This window comes from Rhinoderma darwinii, assembly GCF_050947455.1.
Source record: "Rhinoderma darwinii isolate aRhiDar2 chromosome 2 unlocalized genomic scaffold, aRhiDar2.hap1 SUPER_2_unloc_56, whole genome shotgun sequence".
NCBI classification, from domain to species: Eukaryota; Metazoa; Chordata; class Amphibia; order Anura; family Rhinodermatidae; genus Rhinoderma; species Rhinoderma darwinii.
Window position 1 is genome coordinate 1,088,980 of NW_027461725.1, and position 20,243 is coordinate 1,109,222.

The 20,243-nt window shown below is 47.5% G+C and overlaps 15 non-coding genes across 15 annotated transcripts; all 15 read right to left on the reverse strand.

Moving 5' to 3' along the window:
• Window positions 1–430: 430 nt before the first annotated feature.
• Window positions 431–621, reverse strand: LOC142680857 (U2 spliceosomal RNA). The gene has a single exon (XR_012853269.1). It is a non-coding gene; the product is annotated as a U2 spliceosomal RNA (small nuclear RNA).
• Window positions 622–1,755: 1,134 nt separating this feature from the next.
• LOC142680933 (U2 spliceosomal RNA) lies at window positions 1,756–1,945 on the reverse strand. Its single transcript, XR_012853330.1, has one exon. It is a non-coding gene; the product is annotated as a U2 spliceosomal RNA (small nuclear RNA).
• Window positions 1,946–3,070: 1,125 nt separating this feature from the next.
• On the reverse strand, window positions 3,071–3,261 carry LOC142680746 (U2 spliceosomal RNA). Its single transcript, XR_012853178.1, has one exon. It is a non-coding gene; the product is annotated as a U2 spliceosomal RNA (small nuclear RNA).
• A 1,124-nt stretch (window positions 3,262–4,385) lies between these two features.
• On the reverse strand, window positions 4,386–4,576 carry LOC142680747 (U2 spliceosomal RNA). Its single transcript, XR_012853179.1, has one exon. It is a non-coding gene; the product is annotated as a U2 spliceosomal RNA (small nuclear RNA).
• Window positions 4,577–5,709: 1,133 nt separating this feature from the next.
• On the reverse strand, window positions 5,710–5,900 carry LOC142680748 (U2 spliceosomal RNA). Its single transcript, XR_012853180.1, has one exon. It is a non-coding gene; the product is annotated as a U2 spliceosomal RNA (small nuclear RNA).
• Window positions 5,901–7,018: 1,118 nt separating this feature from the next.
• Window positions 7,019–7,209, reverse strand: LOC142680902 (U2 spliceosomal RNA). Its single transcript, XR_012853305.1, has one exon. It is a non-coding gene; the product is annotated as a U2 spliceosomal RNA (small nuclear RNA).
• A 1,130-nt stretch (window positions 7,210–8,339) lies between these two features.
• On the reverse strand, window positions 8,340–8,530 carry LOC142680749 (U2 spliceosomal RNA). Its single transcript, XR_012853181.1, has one exon. It is a non-coding gene; the product is annotated as a U2 spliceosomal RNA (small nuclear RNA).
• A 1,257-nt stretch (window positions 8,531–9,787) lies between these two features.
• LOC142680751 (U2 spliceosomal RNA) lies at window positions 9,788–9,978 on the reverse strand. The gene has a single exon (XR_012853182.1). It is a non-coding gene; the product is annotated as a U2 spliceosomal RNA (small nuclear RNA).
• Window positions 9,979–11,100: 1,122 nt separating this feature from the next.
• Window positions 11,101–11,291, reverse strand: LOC142680752 (U2 spliceosomal RNA). The gene has a single exon (XR_012853183.1). It is a non-coding gene; the product is annotated as a U2 spliceosomal RNA (small nuclear RNA).
• A 2,117-nt stretch (window positions 11,292–13,408) lies between these two features.
• On the reverse strand, window positions 13,409–13,599 carry LOC142680753 (U2 spliceosomal RNA). Its single transcript, XR_012853184.1, has one exon. It is a non-coding gene; the product is annotated as a U2 spliceosomal RNA (small nuclear RNA).
• A 1,115-nt stretch (window positions 13,600–14,714) lies between these two features.
• Window positions 14,715–14,905, reverse strand: LOC142680931 (U2 spliceosomal RNA). Its single transcript, XR_012853328.1, has one exon. It is a non-coding gene; the product is annotated as a U2 spliceosomal RNA (small nuclear RNA).
• A 1,135-nt stretch (window positions 14,906–16,040) lies between these two features.
• Window positions 16,041–16,231, reverse strand: LOC142680754 (U2 spliceosomal RNA). The gene has a single exon (XR_012853185.1). It is a non-coding gene; the product is annotated as a U2 spliceosomal RNA (small nuclear RNA).
• Window positions 16,232–17,350: 1,119 nt separating this feature from the next.
• Window positions 17,351–17,541, reverse strand: LOC142680800 (U2 spliceosomal RNA). Its single transcript, XR_012853222.1, has one exon. It is a non-coding gene; the product is annotated as a U2 spliceosomal RNA (small nuclear RNA).
• Window positions 17,542–18,676: 1,135 nt separating this feature from the next.
• On the reverse strand, window positions 18,677–18,867 carry LOC142680755 (U2 spliceosomal RNA). Its single transcript, XR_012853186.1, has one exon. It is a non-coding gene; the product is annotated as a U2 spliceosomal RNA (small nuclear RNA).
• A 1,137-nt stretch (window positions 18,868–20,004) lies between these two features.
• On the reverse strand, window positions 20,005–20,195 carry LOC142680756 (U2 spliceosomal RNA). Its single transcript, XR_012853187.1, has one exon. It is a non-coding gene; the product is annotated as a U2 spliceosomal RNA (small nuclear RNA).
• Window positions 20,196–20,243: the final 48 nt, after the last annotated feature.

Here is a 20,243-nt window from a genome sequence, read left to right on the forward strand (position 1 = left end):
CTAGTGTACACAGGTAGGTCCATTGTGACGGGCGGGCGGGCGGGCGGGCTGGCTGCTTTAATGGCTGTTTGCTGTTCCCCTACTCCACTCCACTATTTGACTATGGTGCTGCATCAATCAGTGGCTGGCTCAGGTGCAGCTCTTTAACCTACCTAGGAGGGAGGACGGAGAGAAGACAAGGAAGGTGAATGAGCTGTTCCAATGTGAAATGCCGGAAACACAGAAACACAGACGACACAAAACAAGAGGTGGCAATGTATTAATTAATTGCATTTAATAAATTAGCTCATTATCACACATGACTGTACAAATGCATTGTCCAACAGGTGTTGAAATAATGGGATTAAAAGGGGAGATCCCATCCGAAAGACAAAAACAATGGCAAACACAAAAAGCACTTTTGGAATCTGATTTTAGTAAACACATAAGGAAAGGGTGCACCGGTCCTGGAAATACTGCAATACCAGGTCAATGCGTGGAGTGGACAGAGCAAGCTCTATTTCCATCTCCCTGTTCTAAAAATCCATTTCATATATGGTCCCCAGATAGGGGACGTATCAGATATTAAACTGATAAGAACAGATACTACACTTGATCTTAGCCAAAAGGCAGAGAAGCGATAACCCGAACGTGCCGCGCGTTTTGCTTCTTTTGCTTGCACCACAATGCAGTGCTGAAAGAGGAGGAATCGACATAAAAACGCCTTCCTGGCAACGCCCAAATGCCCTCCTGCCGTGCAAACACTGGCAGCAGCAGCAGCAGCAGCAGCAGCAGCAGTAAGTGCATGCCCACTGCCACCCCTTCTCCTTTCACACCTTGTATCAGCTTTAATCCAGTCCAGTGCTGCCTGCTGAGCAGCACTGACCAACACTGCCTGGGCCCAGGCTTTTATCTCTGAGGCCCCATTATGATGTCAGAAAGCTGGCTCTGGCTCCTGAGGTCTCCACTATGACACGTGCAAAGTTCCGTCTGAACTTTATATAAGACGGTGCGGCTCAGTCAGTCACTCAGTGTTGCCTGAGAGGGCAACACTGCAACAGCCGGCCCCCAGGCTGTCTTTTTTTTGCACAGCTAGTTGCCTCCAGGAGGCCACAAGAGGGAGACAAGGGACTGCAAAATGGAAAATAGGCATCCACCAACTTTACAGACAACTTGTTCTCCTTGCTCCTACAACCTCCATCCTTGCACAGTTTGTTATTCTTCCAGGTAACATAGTAACAAATCCAAATTGCTGCTCTCTTTGTAGGCAAGCAAGGGTTTGTTGCAACTGCAATTCTTACTTCTTCTTGAAATGTAGGGACCACAGTACATTCCATCACATCCATCTAGTGTACACAGGTAGGTCCATTGTGACGGGCGGGCGGGCGGGCGGGCTGGCTGCTTTAATGGCTGTTTGCTGTTCCCCTACTCCACTCCACTATTTGACTATGGTGCTGCATCAATCAGTGGCTGGCTCAGGTGCAGCTCTTTAACCTACCTAGGAGGGAGGGCGGAGAGAAGACAAGGAAGGTGAATGAGCTGTTCCAATGTGAAATGCCGGAAACACAGAAACACAGACGACACAAAACAAGAGGTGGCAATGTATTAATTAATTGCATTTAATAAATTAGCTCATTATCACACATGACTGTACAAATGCATTGTCCAACAGGTGTTGAAATAATGGGATTAAAAGGGGAGATCCCATCCGAAAGACAAAAACAATGGCAAACACAAAAAGCACTTTTGGAATCTGATTTTAGTAAACACATAAGGAAAGGGTGCACCGGTCCTGGAAATACTGCAATACCAGGTCAATGCGTGGAGTGGACAGAGCAAGCTCTATTTCCATCTCCCTGTTCTAAAAATCCATTTAATATATGGTCCCCAGATAGGGGACGTATCAGATATTAAACTGATAAAACAGATACTACACTTGATCTTAGCCAAAAGGCCGAGAAGCGATAACCCGAACGTGCCGCGCGTTTTGCTTCTTTTGCTTGCACCACAATGCAGTGCTGAAAGAGGAGGAATCGACATAAAAACGCCTTCCTGGCAACGCCCAAATGCCCTCCTGCCGTGCAAACACTGGTAGCAGCAGCAGCAGCAGCAGTAAGTGCATGCCCACTGCCACCCCTTCTCCTTTCACACCTTGTATCCGCTTTAATCCAGTCCAGTGCTGCCTGCTGAGCAGCACTGACCAACACTGCCTGGGCCCAGGCTTTTATCTCTGAGGCCCCATTATGATGTCAGAAAGCTGGCTCTGGCTCCTGAGGTCTCCACTATGACACGTGCAAAGTTCCGTCTGAACATTATATAAGACGGTGCGGCTCAGTCAGTCACTCAGTGTTGCCTGAGAGGGCAACACTGCAACAGCCGGCCCCCAGGCTGTCCTTTTTTTGCACAGCTAGTTGCCTCCAGGAGGCCACAAGAGGGAGACAAGGGACTGCAAAATGGAAAATAGGCATCCACCAACTTTACAGACAACTTGTTCTCCTTGCTCCTACAACCTCCATCCTTGCACAGTTTGTTATTCTTCCAGGTAACATAGTAACAAATCCAAATTGCTGCTCTCTTTGTAGGCAAGCAAGGGTTTGTTGCAACTGCAATTCTTACTTCTTCTTGAAATGTAGGGACCACAGTACATTCCATCACATCCATCTAGTGTACACAGGTAGGTCCATTGTGACGGGCGGGCGGGCGGGCGGGCTGGCTGCTTTAATGGCTGTTTGCTGTTCCCCTACTCCACTCCACTATTTGACTATGGTGCTGCATCAATCAGTGGCTGGCTCAGGTGCAGCTCTTTAACCTACCTAGGAGGGAGGGCGGAGAGAAGACAAGGAAGGTGAATGAGCTGTTCCAATGTGAAATGCCGGAAACACAGAAACACAGACGACACAAAACAAGAGGTGGCAATGTATTAATTAATTGCATTTAATAAATTAGCTCATTATCACACATGACTGTACAAATGCATTGTCCAACAGGTGTTGAAATAATGGGATTAAAAGGGGAGATCCCATCCGAAAGACAAAAACAATGGCAAACACAAAAAGCACTTTTGGAATCTGATTTTAGTAAACACATAAGGAAAGGGTGCACCGGTCCTGGAAATACTGCAATACCAGGTCAATGCGTGGAGTGGACAGAGCAAGCTCTATTTCCATCTCCCTGTTCTAAAAATCCATTTAATATATGGTCCCCAGATAGGGGACGTATCAGATATTAAACTGATAAGAACAGATACTACACTTGATCTTAGCCAAAAGGCCGAGAAGCGATAACCCGAACGTGCCGCGCGTTTTGCTTCTTTTGCTTGCACCACAATGCAGTGCTGAAAGAGGAGGAATCGACATAAAAACGCCTTCCTGGCAACGCCCAAATGCCCTCCTGCCGTGCAAACACTGGCAGCAGCAGCAGCAGCAGCAGCAGTAAGTGCATGCCCACTGCCACCCCTTCTCCTTTCACACCTTGTATCAGCTTTAATCCAGTCCAGTGCTGCCTGCTGAGCAGCACTGACCAACACTGCCTGGGCCCAGGCTTTTATCTCTGAGGCCCCATTATGATGTCAGAAAGCTGGCTCTGGCTCCTGAGGTCTCCACTATGACACGTGCAAAGTTCCGTCTGAACTTTATATAAGACGGTGCGGCTCAGTCAGTCACTCAGTGTTGCCTGAGAGGGCAACACTGCAACAGCCGGCCCCCAGGCTGTCTTTTTTTTGCACAGCTAGTTGCCTCCAGGAGGCCACAAGAGGGAGACAAGGGACTGCAAAATGGAAAATAGGCATCCACCAACTTTACAGACAACTTGTTCTCCTTGCTCCTACAACCTCCATCCTTGCACAGTTTGTTATTCTTCCAGGTAACATAGTAACAAATCCAAATTGCTGCTCTCTTTGTAGGCAAGCAAGGGTTTGTTGCAACTGCAATTCTTACTTCTTCTTGAAATGTAGGGACCACAGTACATTCCATCACATCCATCTAGTGTACACAGGTAGGTCCATTGTGACGGGCGGGCGGGCGGGCTGGCTGCTTTAATGGCTGTTTGCTGTTCCCCTACTCCACTCCACTATTTGACTATGGTGCTGCATCAATCAGTGGCTGGCTCAGGTGCAGCTCTTTAACCTACCTAGGAGGGAGGGCGGAGAGAAGACAAGGAAGGTGAATGAGCTGTTCCAATGTGAAATGCCGGAAACACAGAAACACAGACGACACAAAACAAGAGGTGGCAATGTATTAATTAATTGCATTTAATAAATTAGCTCATTATCACACATGACTGTACAAATGCATTGTCCAACAGGTGTTGAAATAATGGGATTAAAAGGGGAGATCCCATCCGAAAGACAAAAACAATGGCAAACACAAAAAGCACTTTTGGAATCTGATTTTAGTAAACACATAAGGAAAGGGTGCACCGGTCCTGGAAATACTGCAATACCAGGTCAATGCGTGGAGTGGACAGAGCAAGCTCTATTTCCATCTCCCTGTTCTAAAAATCCATTTAATATATGGTCCCCAGATAGGGGACGTATCAGATATTAAACTGATAAGAACAGATACTACACTTGATCTTAGCCAAAAGGCCGAGAAGCGATAACCCGAACGTGCCGCGCGTTTTGCTTCTTTTGCTTGCACCACAATGCAGTGCTGAAAGAGGAGGAATCGACATAAAAACGCCTTCCTGGCAACGCCCAAATGCCCTCCTGCCGTGCAAACACTGGCAGCAGCAGCAGCAGCAGCAGCAGCAGCAGCAGTAAGTGCATGCCCACTGCCACCCCTTCTCCTTTCACACCTTGTATCAGCTTTAATCCAGTCCAGTGCTGCCTGCTGAGCAGCACTGACCAACACTGCCTGGGCCCAGGCTTTTATCTCTGAGGCCCCATTATGATGTCAGAAAGCTGGCTCTGGCTCCTGAGGTCTCCACTATGACACGTGCAAAGTTCCGTCTGAACTTTATATAAGACGGTGCGGCTCAGTCAGTCACTCAGTGTTGCCTGAGAGGGCAACACTGCAACAGCCGGCCCCCAGGCTGTCTTTTTTTTGCACAGCTAGTTGCCTCCAGGAGGCCACAAGAGGGAGACAAGGGACTGCAAAATGGAAAATAGGCATCCACCAACTTTACAGACAACTTGTTCTCCTTGCTCCTACAACCTCCATCCTTGCACAGTTTGTTATTCTTCCAGGTAACATAGTAACAAATCCAAATTGCTGCTCTCTTTGTAGGCAAGCAAGGGTTTGTTGCAACTGCAATTCTTACTTCTTCTTGAAATGTAGGGACCACAGTACATTCCATCACATCCATCTAGTGTACACAGGTAGGTCCATTGTGACGGGCGGGCGGGAGGGCTGGCTGCTTTAATGGCTGTTTGCTGTTCCCTTACTCCACTCCACTATTTGACTATGGTGCTGCATCAATCAGTGGCTGGCTCAGGTGCAGCTCTTTAACCTACCTAGGAGGGAGGGCGGAGAGAAGACAAGGAAGGTGAATGAGCTGTTCCAATGTGAAATGCCGGAAACACAGAAACACAGACGACACAAAACAAGAGGTGGCAATGTATTAATTAATTGCATTTAATAAATTAGCTCATTATCACACATGACTGTACAAATGCATTGTCCAACAGGTGTTGAAATAATGGGATTAAAAGGGGAGATCCCATCCGAAAGACAAAAACAATGGCAAACACAAAAAGCACTTTTGGAATCTGATTTTAGTAAACACATAAGGAAAGGGTGCACCGGTCCTGGAAATACTGCAATACCAGGTCAATGCGTGGAGTGGACAGAGCAAGCTCTATTTCCATCTCCCTGTTCTAAAAATCCATTTAATATATGGTCCCCAGATAGGGGACGTATCAGATATTAAACTGATAAGAACAGATACTACACTTGATCTTAGCCAAAAGGCCGAGAAGCGATAACCCGAACGTGCCGCGCGTTTTGCTTCTTTAGCTTGCACCACAATGCAGTGCTGAAAGAGGAGGAATCTACATAAAAACGCCTTCCTGGCAACGCCCAAATGCCCTCCTGCCGTGCAAACACTGGCAGCAGCAGCAGCAGCAGTAAGTGCATGCCCACTGCCACCCCTTCTCCTTTCACACCTTGTATCAGCTTTAATCCAGTCCAGTGCTGCCTGCTGAGCAGCACTGACCAACACTGCCTGGGCCCAGGCTTTTATCTCTGAGGCCCCATTATGATGTCAGAAAGCTGGCTCTGGCTCCTGAGGTCTCCACTATGACACGTGCAAAGTTCCGTCTGAACTTTATATAAGACGGTGCGGCTCAGTCAGTCACTCAGTGTTGCCTGAGAGGGCAACACTGCAACAGCCGGCCCCCAGGCTGTCTTTTTTTTGCACAGCTAGTTGCCTCCAGGAGGCCACAAGAGGGAGACAAGGGACTGCAAAATGGAAAATAGGCATCCACCAACTTTACAGACAACTTGTTCTCCTTGCTCCTACAACCTCCATCATTGCACAGTTTGTTATTCTTCCAGGTAACATAGTAACAAATCCAAATTGCTGCTCTCTTTGTAGGCAAGCAAGGGTTTGTTGCAACTGCAATTCTTACTTCTTCCTGAAATGTAGGGACCACAGTACATTCCATCACATCCATCTAGTGTACACAGGTAGGTCCATTGTGACGGGCGGGCGGGCGGGCTGGCTGCTTTAATGGCTGTTTGCTGTTCCCCTACTCCACTCCACTATTTGACTATGGTGCTGCATCAATCAGTGGCTGGCTCAGGTGCAGCTCTTTAACCTACCTAGGAGGGAGGGCGGAGAGAAGACAAGGAAGGTGAATGAGCTGTTCCAATGTGAAATGCCGGAAACACAGAAACACAGCCGACACAAAACAAGAGGTGGCAATGTATTAATTAATTGCATTTAATAAATTAGCTCATTATCACACATGACTGTACAAATACATTGTCCAACAGGTGTTGAAATAATGGGATTAAAAGGGGAGATCCCATCCGAAAGACAAAAACAATGGCAAACACAAAAAGCACTTTTGGAATCTGATTTTAGTAAACACATAAGGAAAGGGTGCACCGGTCCTGGAAATACTGCAATACCAGGTCAATGCGTGGAGTGGACAGAGAAAGCTCTATTTCCATCTCCCTGTTCTAAAAATCCATTTAATATATGGTCCCCAGATAGGGGACGTATCAGATATTAAACTGATAAGAACAGATACTACACTTGATCTTAGCCAAAAGGCCGAGAAGCGATAACCCGAACGTGCCGCGCGTTTTGCTTATTTTGCTTGCACCACAATGCAGCGCTGAAAGAGGAGGAATCGACATAAAAACGCCTTCCTGGCAACGCCCAAATGCCCTCCTGCCGTGCAAACACTGGCAGCAGCAGCAGCAGCAGCAGCAGCAGCAGTAAGTGCATGCCCACTGCCACCCCTTCTCCTTTCACACCTTGTATCAGCTTTAATCCAGTCCAGTGCTGCCTGCTGAGCAGCACTGACCAACACTGCCTAGGCCCAGGCTTTTATCTCTGAGGCCCCATTATGATGTCAGAAAGCTGGCTCTGGCTCCTGAGGTCTCCACTATGACACGTGCAAAGTTCCGTCTGAACTTTATATAAGACGGTGCGGCTCAGTCAGTCACTCAGTGTTGCCTGAGAGGGCAACACTGCAACAGCCGGCCCCCAGGCTGTCTTTTTTTTGCACAGCTAGTTGCCTCCAGGAGGCCACAAGAGGGAGACAAGGGACTGCAAAATGGAAAATAGGCATCCACCAACTTTACAGACAACTTGTTCTCCTTGCTCCTACAACCTCCATCCTTGCACAGTTTGTTATTCTTCCAGGTAACATAGTAACAAATCCAAATTGCTGCTCTCTTTGTAGGCAAGCAAGGGTTTGTTGCAACTGCAATTCTTACTTCTTCTTGAAATGTAGGGACCACAGTACATTCCATCACATCCATCTAGTGTACACAGGTAGGTCCATTGTGACGGGCGGGCGGGCGGGCTGGCTGCTTTAATGGCTGTTTGCTGTTCCCCTACTCCACTCCACTATTTGACTATGGTGCTGCATCAATCAGTGGCTGGCTCAGGTGCAGCTCTTTAACCTACCTAGGAGGGAGGGCGGAGAGAAGACAAGGAAGGTGAATGAGCTGTTCCAATGTGAAATGCCGGAAACACAGAAACACAGACGACACAAAACAAGAGGTGGCAATGTATTAATTAATTGCATTTAATAAATTAGCTCATTATCACACATGACTGTACAAATGCATTGTCCAACAGGTGTTGAAATAATGGGATTAAAAGGGGAGATCCCATCCGAAAGACAAAAACAATGGCAAACACAAAAAGCACTTTTGGAATCTGATTTTAGTAAACACATAAGGAAAGGGTGCACCGGTCCTGGAAATACTGCAATACCAGGTCAATGCGTGGAGTGGACAGAGCAAGCTCTATTTCCATCTCCCTGTTCTAAAAATCCATTTAATATATGGTCCCCAGATAGGGGACGTATCAGATATTAAACTGATAAGAACAGATACTACACTTGATCTTAGCCAAAAGGCCGAGAAGCGATAACCCGAACGTGCCGCGCGTTGACCGAGCCTGCCCAATACTGCTGTTCACCCCTTGCAGCGATTCAGCCTACTCCTAGGCAATTCCATGGGGCCCTGCAGGCTCACACACACTCACAGCTACGCGGGAGGTGAATAAAGGCCGGAGAGGAAGCAAGACAGGATTTGCTTCTTTTGCTTGCACCACATTGCAGTGCTGAAAGAGGAGGAATCGACATAAAAACGCCTTCCTGGCAACGCCCAAATGCCCTCCTGCCGTGCAAACACTGGCAGCAGCAGCAGCAGTAAGTGCATGCCCACTGCCACCCCTTCTCCTTTCACACCTTGTATCAGCTTTAATCCAGTCCAGTGCTGCCTGCTGAGCAGCACTGACCAACACTGCCTGGGCCCAGGCTTTTATCTCTGAGGCCCCATTATGATGTCAGAAAGCTGGCTCTGGCTCCTGAGGTCTCCACTATGACACGTGCAAAGTTCCGTCTGAACTTTATATAAGACGGTGCGGCTCAGTCAGTCACTCAGTGTTGCCTGAGAGGGCAACACTGCAACAGCCGGCCCCCAGGCTGTCTTTTTTTTGCACAGCTAGTTGCCTCCAGGAGGCCACAAGAGGGAGACAAGGGACTGCAAAATGGAAAATAGGCATCCACCAACTTTACAGACAACTTGTTCTCCTTGCTCCTACAACCTCCATCCTTGCACAGTTTGTTATTCTTCCAGGTAACATAGTAACAAATCCAAATTGCTGCTCTCTTTGTAGGCAAGCAAGGGTTTGTTGCAACTGCAATTCTTACTTCTTCTTGAAATGTAGGGACCACAGTACATTCCATCACATCCATCTAGTGTACACAGGTAGGTCCATTGTGACGGGCGGGCGGGCGGGCTGGCTGCTTTAATGGCTGTTTGCTGTTCCCTTACTCCACTCCACTATTTGACTATGGTGCTGCATCAATCAGTGGCTGGCTCAGGTGCAGCTCTTTAACCTACCTAGGAGGGAGGGCGGAGAGAAGACAAGGAAGGTGAATGAGCTGTTCCAATGTGAAATGCCGGAAACACAGAAACACAGACGACACAAAACAAGAGGTGGCAATGTATTAATTAATTGCATTTAATAAATTAGCTCATTATCACACATGACTGTACAAATGCATTGTCCAACAGGTGTTGAAATAATGGGATTAAAAGGGGAGATCCCATCCGAAAGACAAAAACAATGGCAAACACAAAAAGCACTTTTGGAATCTGATTTTAGTAAACACATAAGGAAAGGGTGCACCGGTCCTGGAAATACTGCAATACCAGGTCAATGCGTGGAGTGGACAGAGCAAGCTCTATTTCCATCTCCCTGTTCTAAAAATCCATTTAATATATGGTCCCCAGATAGGGGACGTATCAGATATTAAACTGATAAGAACAGATACTACACTTGATCTTAGCCAAAAGGCCGAGAAGCGATAACCCGAACGTGCCGCGCGTTTTGCTTCTTTTGCTTGCACCACAATGCAGTGCTGAAAGAGGAGGAATCTACATAAAAACGCCTTCCTGGCAACGCCCAAATGCCCTCCTGCCGTGCAAACACTGGCAGCAGCAGCAGCAGCAGTAAGTGCATGCCCACTGCCACCCCTTCTCCTTTCACACCTTGTATCAGCTTTAATCCAGTCCAGTGCTGCCTGCTGAGCAGCACTGACCAACACTGCCTGGGCCCAGGCTTTTATCTCTGAGGCCCCATTATGATGTCAGAAAGCTGGCTCTGGCTCCTGAGGTCTCCACTATGACACGTGCAAAGTTCCGTCTGAACTTTATATAAGACGGTGCGGCTCAGTCAGTCACTCAGTGTTGCCTGAGAGGGCAACACTGCAACAGCCGGCCCCCAGGCTGTCTTTTTTTTGCACAGCTAGTTGCCTCCAGGAGGCCACAAGAGGGAGACAAGGGACTGCAAAATGGAAAATAGGCATCCACCAACTTTACAGACAACTTGTTCTCCTTGCTCCTACAACCTCCATCATTGCACAGTTTGTTATTCTTCCAGGTAACATAGTAACAAATCCAAATTGCTGCTCTCTTTGTAGGCAAGCAAGGGTTTGTTGCAACTGCAATTCTTACTTCTTCCTGAAATGTAGGGACCACAGTACATTCCATCACATCCATCTAGTGTACACAGGTAGGTCCATTGTGACGGGCGGGCGGGCGGGCGGGCTGGCTGCTTTAATGGCTGTTTGCTGTTCCCCTACTCCACTCCACTATTTGACTATGGTGCTGCATCAATCAGTGGCTGGCTCAGGTGCAGCTCTTTAACCTACCTAGGAGGGAGGGCGGAGAGAAGACAAGGAAGGTGAATGAGCTGTTCCAATGTGAAATGCCGGAAACACAGAAACACAGACGACACAAAACAAGAGGTGGCAATGTATTAATTAATTGCATTTAATAAATTAGCTCATTATCACACATGACTGTACAAATACATTGTCCAACAGGTGTTGAAATAATGGGATTAAAAGGGGAGATCCCATCCGAAAGACAAAAACAATGGCAAACACAAAAAGCACTTTTGGAATCTGATTTTAGTAAACACATAAGGAAAGGGTGCACCGGTCCTGGAAATACTGCAATACCAGGTCAATGCGTGGAGTGGACAGAGCAAGCTCTATTTCCATCTCCCTGTTCTAAAAATCCATTTAATATATGGTCCCCAGATAGGGGACGTATCAGATATTAAACTGATAAGAACAGATACTACACTTGATCTTAGCCAAAAGGCCGAGAAGCGATAACCCGAACGTGCCGCGCGTTTTGCTTATTTTGCTTGCACCACAATGCAGCGCTGAAAGAGGAGGAATCGACATAAAAACGCCTTCCTGGCAACGCCCAAATGCCCTCCTGCCGTGCAAACACTGGCAGCAGCAGCAGCAGCAGCAGCAGCAGTAAGTGCATGCCCACTGCCACCCCTTCTCCTTTCACACCTTGTATCAGCTTTAATCCAGTCCAGTGCTGCCTGCTGAGCAGCACTGACCAACACTGCCTAGGCCCAGGCTTTTATCTCTGAGGCCCCATTATGATGTCAGAAAGCTGGCTCTGGCTCCTGAGGTCTCCACTATGACACGTGCAAAGTTCCGTCTGAACTTTATATAAGACGGTGCGGCTCAGTCAGTCACTCAGTGTTGCCTGAGAGGGCAACACTGCAACAGCCGGCCCCCAGGCTGTCTTTTTTTTGCACAGCTAGTTGCCTCCAGGAGGCCACAAGAGGGAGACAAGAAGAGGCTGGACGCAGCTGCAGGCTTGAGGGAAGCCGACATGACCGTCCTGGTAGGGAAAGGGTTAATGTTAAGAGGTGAGGGAAAGGTGAAGGAGCTGAAGGAGGGACGGGGAGGAGCTAGGGGGGACGGGGGGGCCGTTACTGCGCTTCCCGCTGTTTCTCGGCATTGAGCCGGAAGCAGCGGGAGGAGTAATACACAAGAAGCAAAGCTCCCACCCTCCCACCCTTGTTTTGTTACTCCTTAGGTCTTCTGTACGTCCGTATATGAGCGTTGTGTTTTATTTTGTGTGTTTATTTAACATGTTTTTCTTTTTTCCGGAGTAGGTTCTGTTGTCATGGCAGCTGGCGGGGGGAGTCCTTGAGGCCAGTCAGTACAAAATGGTGGGGGGGTCGCATCGGGGGTATGCGTCCCCCAAAAAAGGTACATGGTTGAAGACTTCATCGGGTGTTATCCCTTTGAAGTGGTCTTCTGGTAGAAGGTATGTCACTTGAAGGCTTCATCGGGTGTTATCCCTTTGAAGTGGACTTCTAGTGGTCGGTATATCACTTGAGGGCTTCAACGGGTGTTATCCCCTTGAAGTGGACTTCTAGTGGTTGGAGCCATCTGCAGAGGTGAACGGTGCTTCCGAGCTGGTTTACGGCTGGAGGTAATTAGTGGTTTGCAGATGGCTAATTCGGTGTGTTCTTGAAAGGAACATCTGAAGGGGCTTCAAGGACTTCCTCTGCTCGGGTTAATGTTAACGTTTAATTGTTATTTATGATTCTGACCCATGTTGGGTCATGTGAATTATTAGGAGGAATTCTCTGGTGGATTCCTAACTAGTTATCCGAATGTTTCGGATTTAAATTGTTTTTATAAAACTGTGAAATTAATAAACGGCTGCTGTGGCCATTTCACATCCAACCTCGGTGTCATGTGTCGTTACTAAATGGGGGTGGGGGATAGTATGGTTTAAGGTTAACACACGACTCTACCTAGGCAGGTCAAGGGACTGCAAAATGGAAAATAGGCATCCACCAACTTTACAGACAACTTGTTCTCCTTGCTCCTACAACCTCCATCCTTGCACAGTTTGTTATTCTTCCAGGTAACATAGTAACAAATCCAAATTGCTGCTCTCTTTGTAGGCAAGCAAGGGTTTGTTGCAACTGCAATTCTTACTTCTTCTTGAAATGTAGGGACCACAGTACATTCCATCACATCCATCTAGTGTACACAGGTAGGTCCATTGTGACGGGCGGGCGGGCGGGCTGGCTGCTTTAATGGCTGTTTGCTGTTCCCCTACTCCACTCCACTATTTGACTATGGTGCTGCATCAATCAGTGGCTGGCTCAGGTGCAGCTCTTTAACCTACCTAGGAGGGAGGGCGGAGAGAAGACAAGGAAGGTGAATGAGCTGTTCCAATGTGAAATGCCGGAAACACAGAAACACAGACGACACAAAACAAGAGGTGGCAATGTATTAATTAATTGCATTTAATAAATTAGCTCATTATCACACATGACTGTACAAATGCATTGTCCAACAGGTGTTGAAATAATGGGATTAAAAGGGGAGATCCCATCCGAAAGACAAAAACAATGGCAAACACAAAAAGCACTTTTGGAATCTGATTTTAGTAAACACATAAGGAAAGGGTGCACCGGTCCTGGAAATACTGCAATACCAGGTCAATGCGTGGAGTGGACAGAGCAAGCTCTATTTCCATCTCCCTGTTCTAAAAATCCATTTAATATATGGTCCCCAGATAGGGGACGTATCAGATATTAAACTGATAAGAACAGATACTACACTTGATCTTAGCCAAAAGGCCGAGAAGCGATAACCCGAACGTGCCGCGCGTTTTGCTTCTTTTGCTTGCACCACAATGCAGTGCTGAAAGAGGAGGAATCGACATAAAAACGCCTTCCTGGCAACGCCCAAATGCCCTCCTGCCGTGCAAACACTGGCAGCAGCAGCAGCAGTAAGTGCATGCCCACTGCCACCCCTTCTCCTTTCACACCTTGTATCAGCTTTAATCCAGTCCAGTGCTGCCTGCTGAGCAGCACTGACCAACACTGCCTGGGCCCAGGCTTTTATCTCTGAGGCCCCATTATGATGTCAGAAAGCTGGCTCTGGCTCCTGAGGTCTCCACTATGACACGTGCAAAGTTCCGTCTGAACTTTATATAAGACGGTGCGGCTCAGTCAGTCACTCAGTGTTGCCTGAGAGGGCAACACTGCAACAGCCGGCCCCCAGGCTGTCTTTTTTTTGCACAGCTAGTTGCCTCCAGGAGGCCACAAGAGGGAGACAAGGGACTGCAAAATGGAAAATAGGCATCCACCAACTTTACAGACAACTTGTTCTCCTTGCTCCTACAACCTCCATCCTTGCACAGTTTGTTATTCTTCCAGGTAACATAGTAACAAATCCAAATTGCTGCTCTCTTTGTAGGCAAGCAAGGGTTTGTTGCAACTGCAATTCTTACTTCTTCTTGAAATGTAGGGACCACAGTACATTCCATCACATCCATCTAGTGTACACAGGTAGGTCCATTGTGACGGGCGGGCGGGCGGGCTGGCTGCTTTAATGGCTGTTTGCTGTTCCCCTACTCCACTCCACTATTTGACTATGGTGCTGCATCAATCAGTGGCTGGCTCAGGTGCAGCTTTTTAACCTACCTAGGAGGGAGGGCGGAGAGAAGACAAGGAAGGTGAATGAGCTGTTCCAATGTGAAATGCCGGAAACACAGAAACACAGACGACACAAAACAAGAGGTGGCAATGTATTAATTAATTGCATTTAATAAATTAGCTCATTATCACACATGACTGTACAAATGCATTGTCCAACAGGTGTTGAAATAATGGGATTAAAAGGGGAGATCCCATCCGAAAGACAAAAACAATGGCAAACACAAAAAGCACTTTTGGAATCTGATTTTAGTAAACACATAAGGAAAGGGTGCACCTGTCCTGGAAATACTGCAATACCAGGTCAATGCGTGGAGTGGACAGAGCAAGCTCTATTTCCATCTCCCTGTTCTAAAAATCCATTTAATATATGGTCCCCAGATATGGGACGTATCAGATATTAAACTGATAAGAACAGATACTACACTTGATCTTAGCCAAAAGGCCGAGAAGCGATAACCCGAACGTGCCGCGCGTTTTGCTTCTTTTGCTTGCACCACAATGCAGTGCTGAAAGAGGAGGAATCAACATAAAAACGCCTTCCTGGCAACGCCCAAATGCCCTCCTGCCGTGCAAACACTGGCAGCAGCAGCAGCAGCAGCAGCAGCAGTAAGTGCATGCCCACTGCCACCCCTTCTCCTTTCACACCTTGTATCAGCTTTAATCCAGTCCAGTGCTGCCTGCTGAGCAGCACTGACCAACACTGCCTGGGCCCAGGCTTTTATCTCTGAGGCCCCATTATGATGTCAGAAAGCTGGCTCTGGCTCCTGAGGTCTCCACTATGACACGTGCAAAGTTCCGTCTGAACTTTATATAAGACGGTGCGGCTCAGTCAGTCACTCAGTGTTGCCTGAGAGGGCAACACTGCAACAGCCGGCCCCCAGGCTGTCTTTTTTTTGCACAGCTAGTTGCCTCCAGGAGGCCACAAGAGGGAGACAAGGGACTACAAAATGGAAAATAGGCATCCACCAACTTTACAGACAACTTGTTCTCCTTGCTCCTACAACCTCCATCCTTGCACAGTTTGTTATTCTTCCAGGTAACATAGTAACAAATCCAAATTGCTGCTCTCTTTGTAGGCAAGAAAGGGTTTGTTGCAACTGCAATTCTTACTTCTTCTTGAAATGTAGGGACCACAGTACATTCCATCACATCCATCTAGTGTACACAGGTAGGTCCATTGTGACGGGCGGGCGGGCGGGCGGGCGGGCTGGCTGCTTTAATGGCTGTTTGCTGTTCCCCTACTCCACTCCACTATTTGACTATGGTGCTGCATCAATCAGTGGCTGGCTCAGGTGCAGCTCTTTAACCTACCTAGGAGGGAGGGCGGAGAGAAGACAAGGAAGGTGAATGAGCTGTTCCAATGTGAAATGCCGGAAACACAGAAACACAGACGACACAAAACAAGAGGTGGCAATGTATTAATTAATTGCATTTAATAAATTAGCTCATTATCACACATGACTGTACAAATGCATTGTCCAACAGGTGTTGAAATAATGGTATTAAAAGGGGAGATCCCATCCGAAAGACAAAAACAATGGCAAACACAAAAAGCACTTTTGGAATCTGATTTTAGTAAACACATAAGGAAAGGGTGCACCGGTCCTGGAAATACTGCAATACCAGGTCAATGCGTGGAGTGGACAGAGCAAGCTCTATTTCCATCTCCCTGTTCTAAAAATCCATTTAATATATGGTCCCCAGATAGGGGACGTATCAGATATTAAACTGATAAGAACAGATACTACACTTGATCTTAGCCAAAAGGCCGAGAAGCGATAACCCGAACGTGCCGCGCGTTTTGCTTCTTTTGCTTGCACCACAATGCAGTGCTGAAAGAGGAGGAATCGACATAAAAACGCCTTCCTGGCAATGCCCAAATGCCCTCCTGCCGTGCAAACACTGGCAGCAGCAGCAGCAGTAAGTGCATGCCCACTGCCACCCCTTCTCCTTTCACACATTGTATCAGCTTTAATCCAGTCCAGTGCTGCCTGCTGAGCAGCACTGACCAACACTGCCTGGGCCCAGGCTTTTATCTCTGAGGCCCCATTATGATGTCAGAAAGCTGGCTCTGGCTCCTGAGGTCTCCACTATGACACGTGCAAAGTTCCGTCTGAACTTTATATAAGACGGTGCGGCTCAGTCAGTCACTCAGTGTTGCCTGAGAGGGCAACACTGCAACAGCCGGCCCCCAGGCTGTCTTTTTTTTGCACAGCTAGTTGCCTCCAGGAGGCCACAAGAGGGAGACAAGGGACTGCAAAATGGAAAATAGGCATCCACCAACTTTACAGACAACTTGTTCTCCTTGCTCCTACAACCTCCATCCTTTCACAGTTTGTTATTCTTCCAGGTAACATAGTAACAAATCCAAATTGCTGCTCTCTTTGTAGGCAAGCAAGGGTTTGTTGCAACTGCAATTCTTACTTCTTCTTGAAATGTAGGGACCACAGTACATTCCATCACATCCATCTAGTGTACACAGGTAGGTCCATTGTGACGGGCGGGCGGGCGGGTGGGCTGGCTGCTTTAATGGCTGTTTGCTGTTCCCCTACTCCACTCCACTATTTGACTATGGTGCTGCATCAATCAGTGGCTGGCTCAGGTGCAGCTCTTTAACCTACCTAGGAGGGAGGGCGGAGAGAAGACAAGGAAGGTGAATGAGCTGTTCCAATGTGAAATGCCAGAAACACAGAAACACAGACGACACAAAACAAGAGGTGGCAATGTATTAATTAATTGCATTTAATAAATTAGCTCATTATCACACATGACTGTACAAATGCATTGTCCAACAGGTGTTGAAATAATGGGATTAAAAGGGGAGATCCCATCCGAAAGACAAAAACAATGGCAAACACAAAAAGCACTTTTGGAATCTGATTTTAGTAAACACATAAGGAAAGGGTGCACCGGTCCTGGAAATACTGCAATACCAGGTCAATGCATGGAGTGGACAGAGCAAGCTCTATTTCCATCTCCCTGTTCTAAAAATCCATTTAATATATGGTCCCCAGATAGGGGACGTATCAGATATTAAACTGATAAGAACAGATACTACACTTGATCTTAGCCAAAAGGCCGAGAAGCGATAACCCGAACGTGCCGCGCGTTTTGCTTCTTTTGCTTGCACCACAATGCAGTGCTGAAAGAGGAGGAATCGACATAAAAACGCCTTCCTGGCAACGCCCAAATGCCCTCCTGCCGTCCAAACACTGGCAGCTGCAGCAGCAGCAGCAGCAGCAGTAAGTGCATGCCCACTGCCACCCCTTCTCCTTTCACACCTTGTATCAGCTTTAATCCAGTCCAGTGCTGCCTGCTGAGCAGCACTGACCAACACTGCCTGGGCCCAGGCTTTTATCTCTGAGGCCCCATTATGATGTCAGAAAGCTGGCTCTGGCTCCTGAGGTCTCCACTATGACACGTGCAAAGTTCCGTCTGAACTTTATATAAGACGGTGCGGCTCAGTCAGTCACTCAGTGTTGCCTGAGAGGGCAACACTGCAACAGCCGGCCCCCAGGCTGTCTTTTTTTTGCACAGCTAGTTGCCTCCAGGAGGCCACAAGAGGGAGACAAGGGACTGCAAAATGGAAAATAGGCATCCACCAACTTTACAGACAACTTGTTCTCCTTGCTCCTACAACCTCCATCCTTGCACAGTTTGTTATTCTTCCAGGTAACATAGTAACAAATCCAAATTGCTGCTCTCTTTGTAGGCAAGCAAGGGTTTGTTGCAACTGCAATTCTTACTTCTTCTTGAAATGTAGGGACCACAGTACATTCCATCACATCCATCTAGTGTACACAGGTAGGTCCATTGTGACGGGCGGGCGGGCGGGCGGGCGGGCTGGCTGCTTTAATGGCTGTTTGCTGTTCCCCTACTGCACTCCACTATTTGACTATGGTGCTGCATCAATCAGTGGCTGGCTCAGGTGCAGCTCTTTAACCTACCTAGGAGGGAGGGCGGAGAGAAGACAAGGAAGGTGAATGAGCTGTTCCAATGTGAAATGCCGGAAACACAGAAACACAGACGACACAAAACAAGAGGTGGCAATGTATTAATTAATTGCATTTAATAAATTAGCTCATTATCACACATGACTGTACAAATGCTTTGTCCAACAGGTGTTGAAATAATGGGATTAAAAGGGGAGATCCCATCCGAAAGACAAAAACAATGGCAAACACAAAAAGCACTTTTGGAATCTGATTTTAGTAAACACATAAGGAAAGGGTGCACCGGTCCTGGAAATACTGCAATACCAGGTCAATGCGTGGAGTGGACAGAGCAAGCTCTATTTCCATCTCCCTGTTCTAAAAATCCATTTAATATATGGTCCCCAGATAGGGGACGTATCAGATATTAAACTGATAAGAACAGATACTACACTTGATCTTAGCCAAAAGGCCGAGAAGCGATAACCCGAACGTGCCGCGCGTTTTGCTTATTTTGCTTGCACCACAATGCAGTGCTGAAAGAGGAGGAATCGACATAAAAACGCCTTCCTGGCAACGCCCAAATGCCCTCCTGCCGTGCAAACACTGGCAGCAGCAGCAGCAGCAGCAGCAGCAGCAGCAGCAGTAAGTGCATGCCCACTGCCACCCCTTCTCCTTTCACACCTTGTATCAGCTTTAATCCAGTCCAGTGCTGCCTGCTGAGCAGCACTGACCAACACTGCCTGGGCCCAGGCTTTTATCTCTGAGGCCCCATTATGATGTCAGAAAGCTGGCTCTGGCTCCTGAGGTCTCCACTATGACACGTGCAAAGTTCCGTCTGAACTTTATATAAGACGGTGCGGCTCAGTCAGTCACTCAAGTGTTGCCTGAGAGGGCAACACTGCAACAGCCGGCCCCCAGGCTGTCTTTTTTTTGCACAGCTAGTTGCCTCCAGGAGGCCACAAGAGGGAGACAAGGGACTGCAAAATGGAAAATAGGCATCCACCAACTTTACAGACAACTTGTTCTCCTTGCTCCTACAACCTCCATCCTTGCACAGTTTGTTATTCTTCCAGGTAACATAGTAACAAATCCAAATTGCTGCTCTCTTTGTAGGCAAGCAAGGGTTTGTTGCAACTGCAATTCTTACTTCTTCTTGAAATGTAGGGACCACAGTACATTCCATCACATCCATCTAGTGTACACAGGTAGGTCCATTGTGACGGGCGGGCGGGCGGGCTGGCTGCTTTAATGGCTGTTTGCTGTTCCCCTACTCCACTCCACTATTTGACTATGGTGCTGCATCAATCAGTGGCTGGCTCAGGTGCAGCTCTTTAACCTACCTAGGAGGGAGGGCGGAGAGAAGACAAGGAAGGTGAATGAGCTGTTCCAATGTGAAATGCCGGAAACACAGAAACACAGACGACACAAAACAAGAGGTGGCAATGTATTAATTAATTGCATTTAATAAATTAGCTCATTATCACACATGACTGTACAAATGCATTGTCCAACAGGTGTTGAAATAATGGGATTCAAAGGGGAGATCCCATCCGAAAGACAAAAACAATGGCAAACACAAAAAGCACTTTTGGAATCTGATTTTAGTAAACACATAAGGAAAGGGTGCACCGGTCCTGGAAATACTGCAATACCAGGTCAATGCGTGGAGTGGACAGAGCAAGCTCTATTTCCATCTCCCTGTTCTAAAAATCCATTTAATATATGGTCCCCAGATAGGGGACGTATCAGATATTAAACTGATAAGAACAGATACTACACTTGATCTTAGCCAAAAGGCCGAGAAGCGATAACCCGAACGTGCCGCACGTTTTGCTTCTTTTGCTTGCACCACAATGC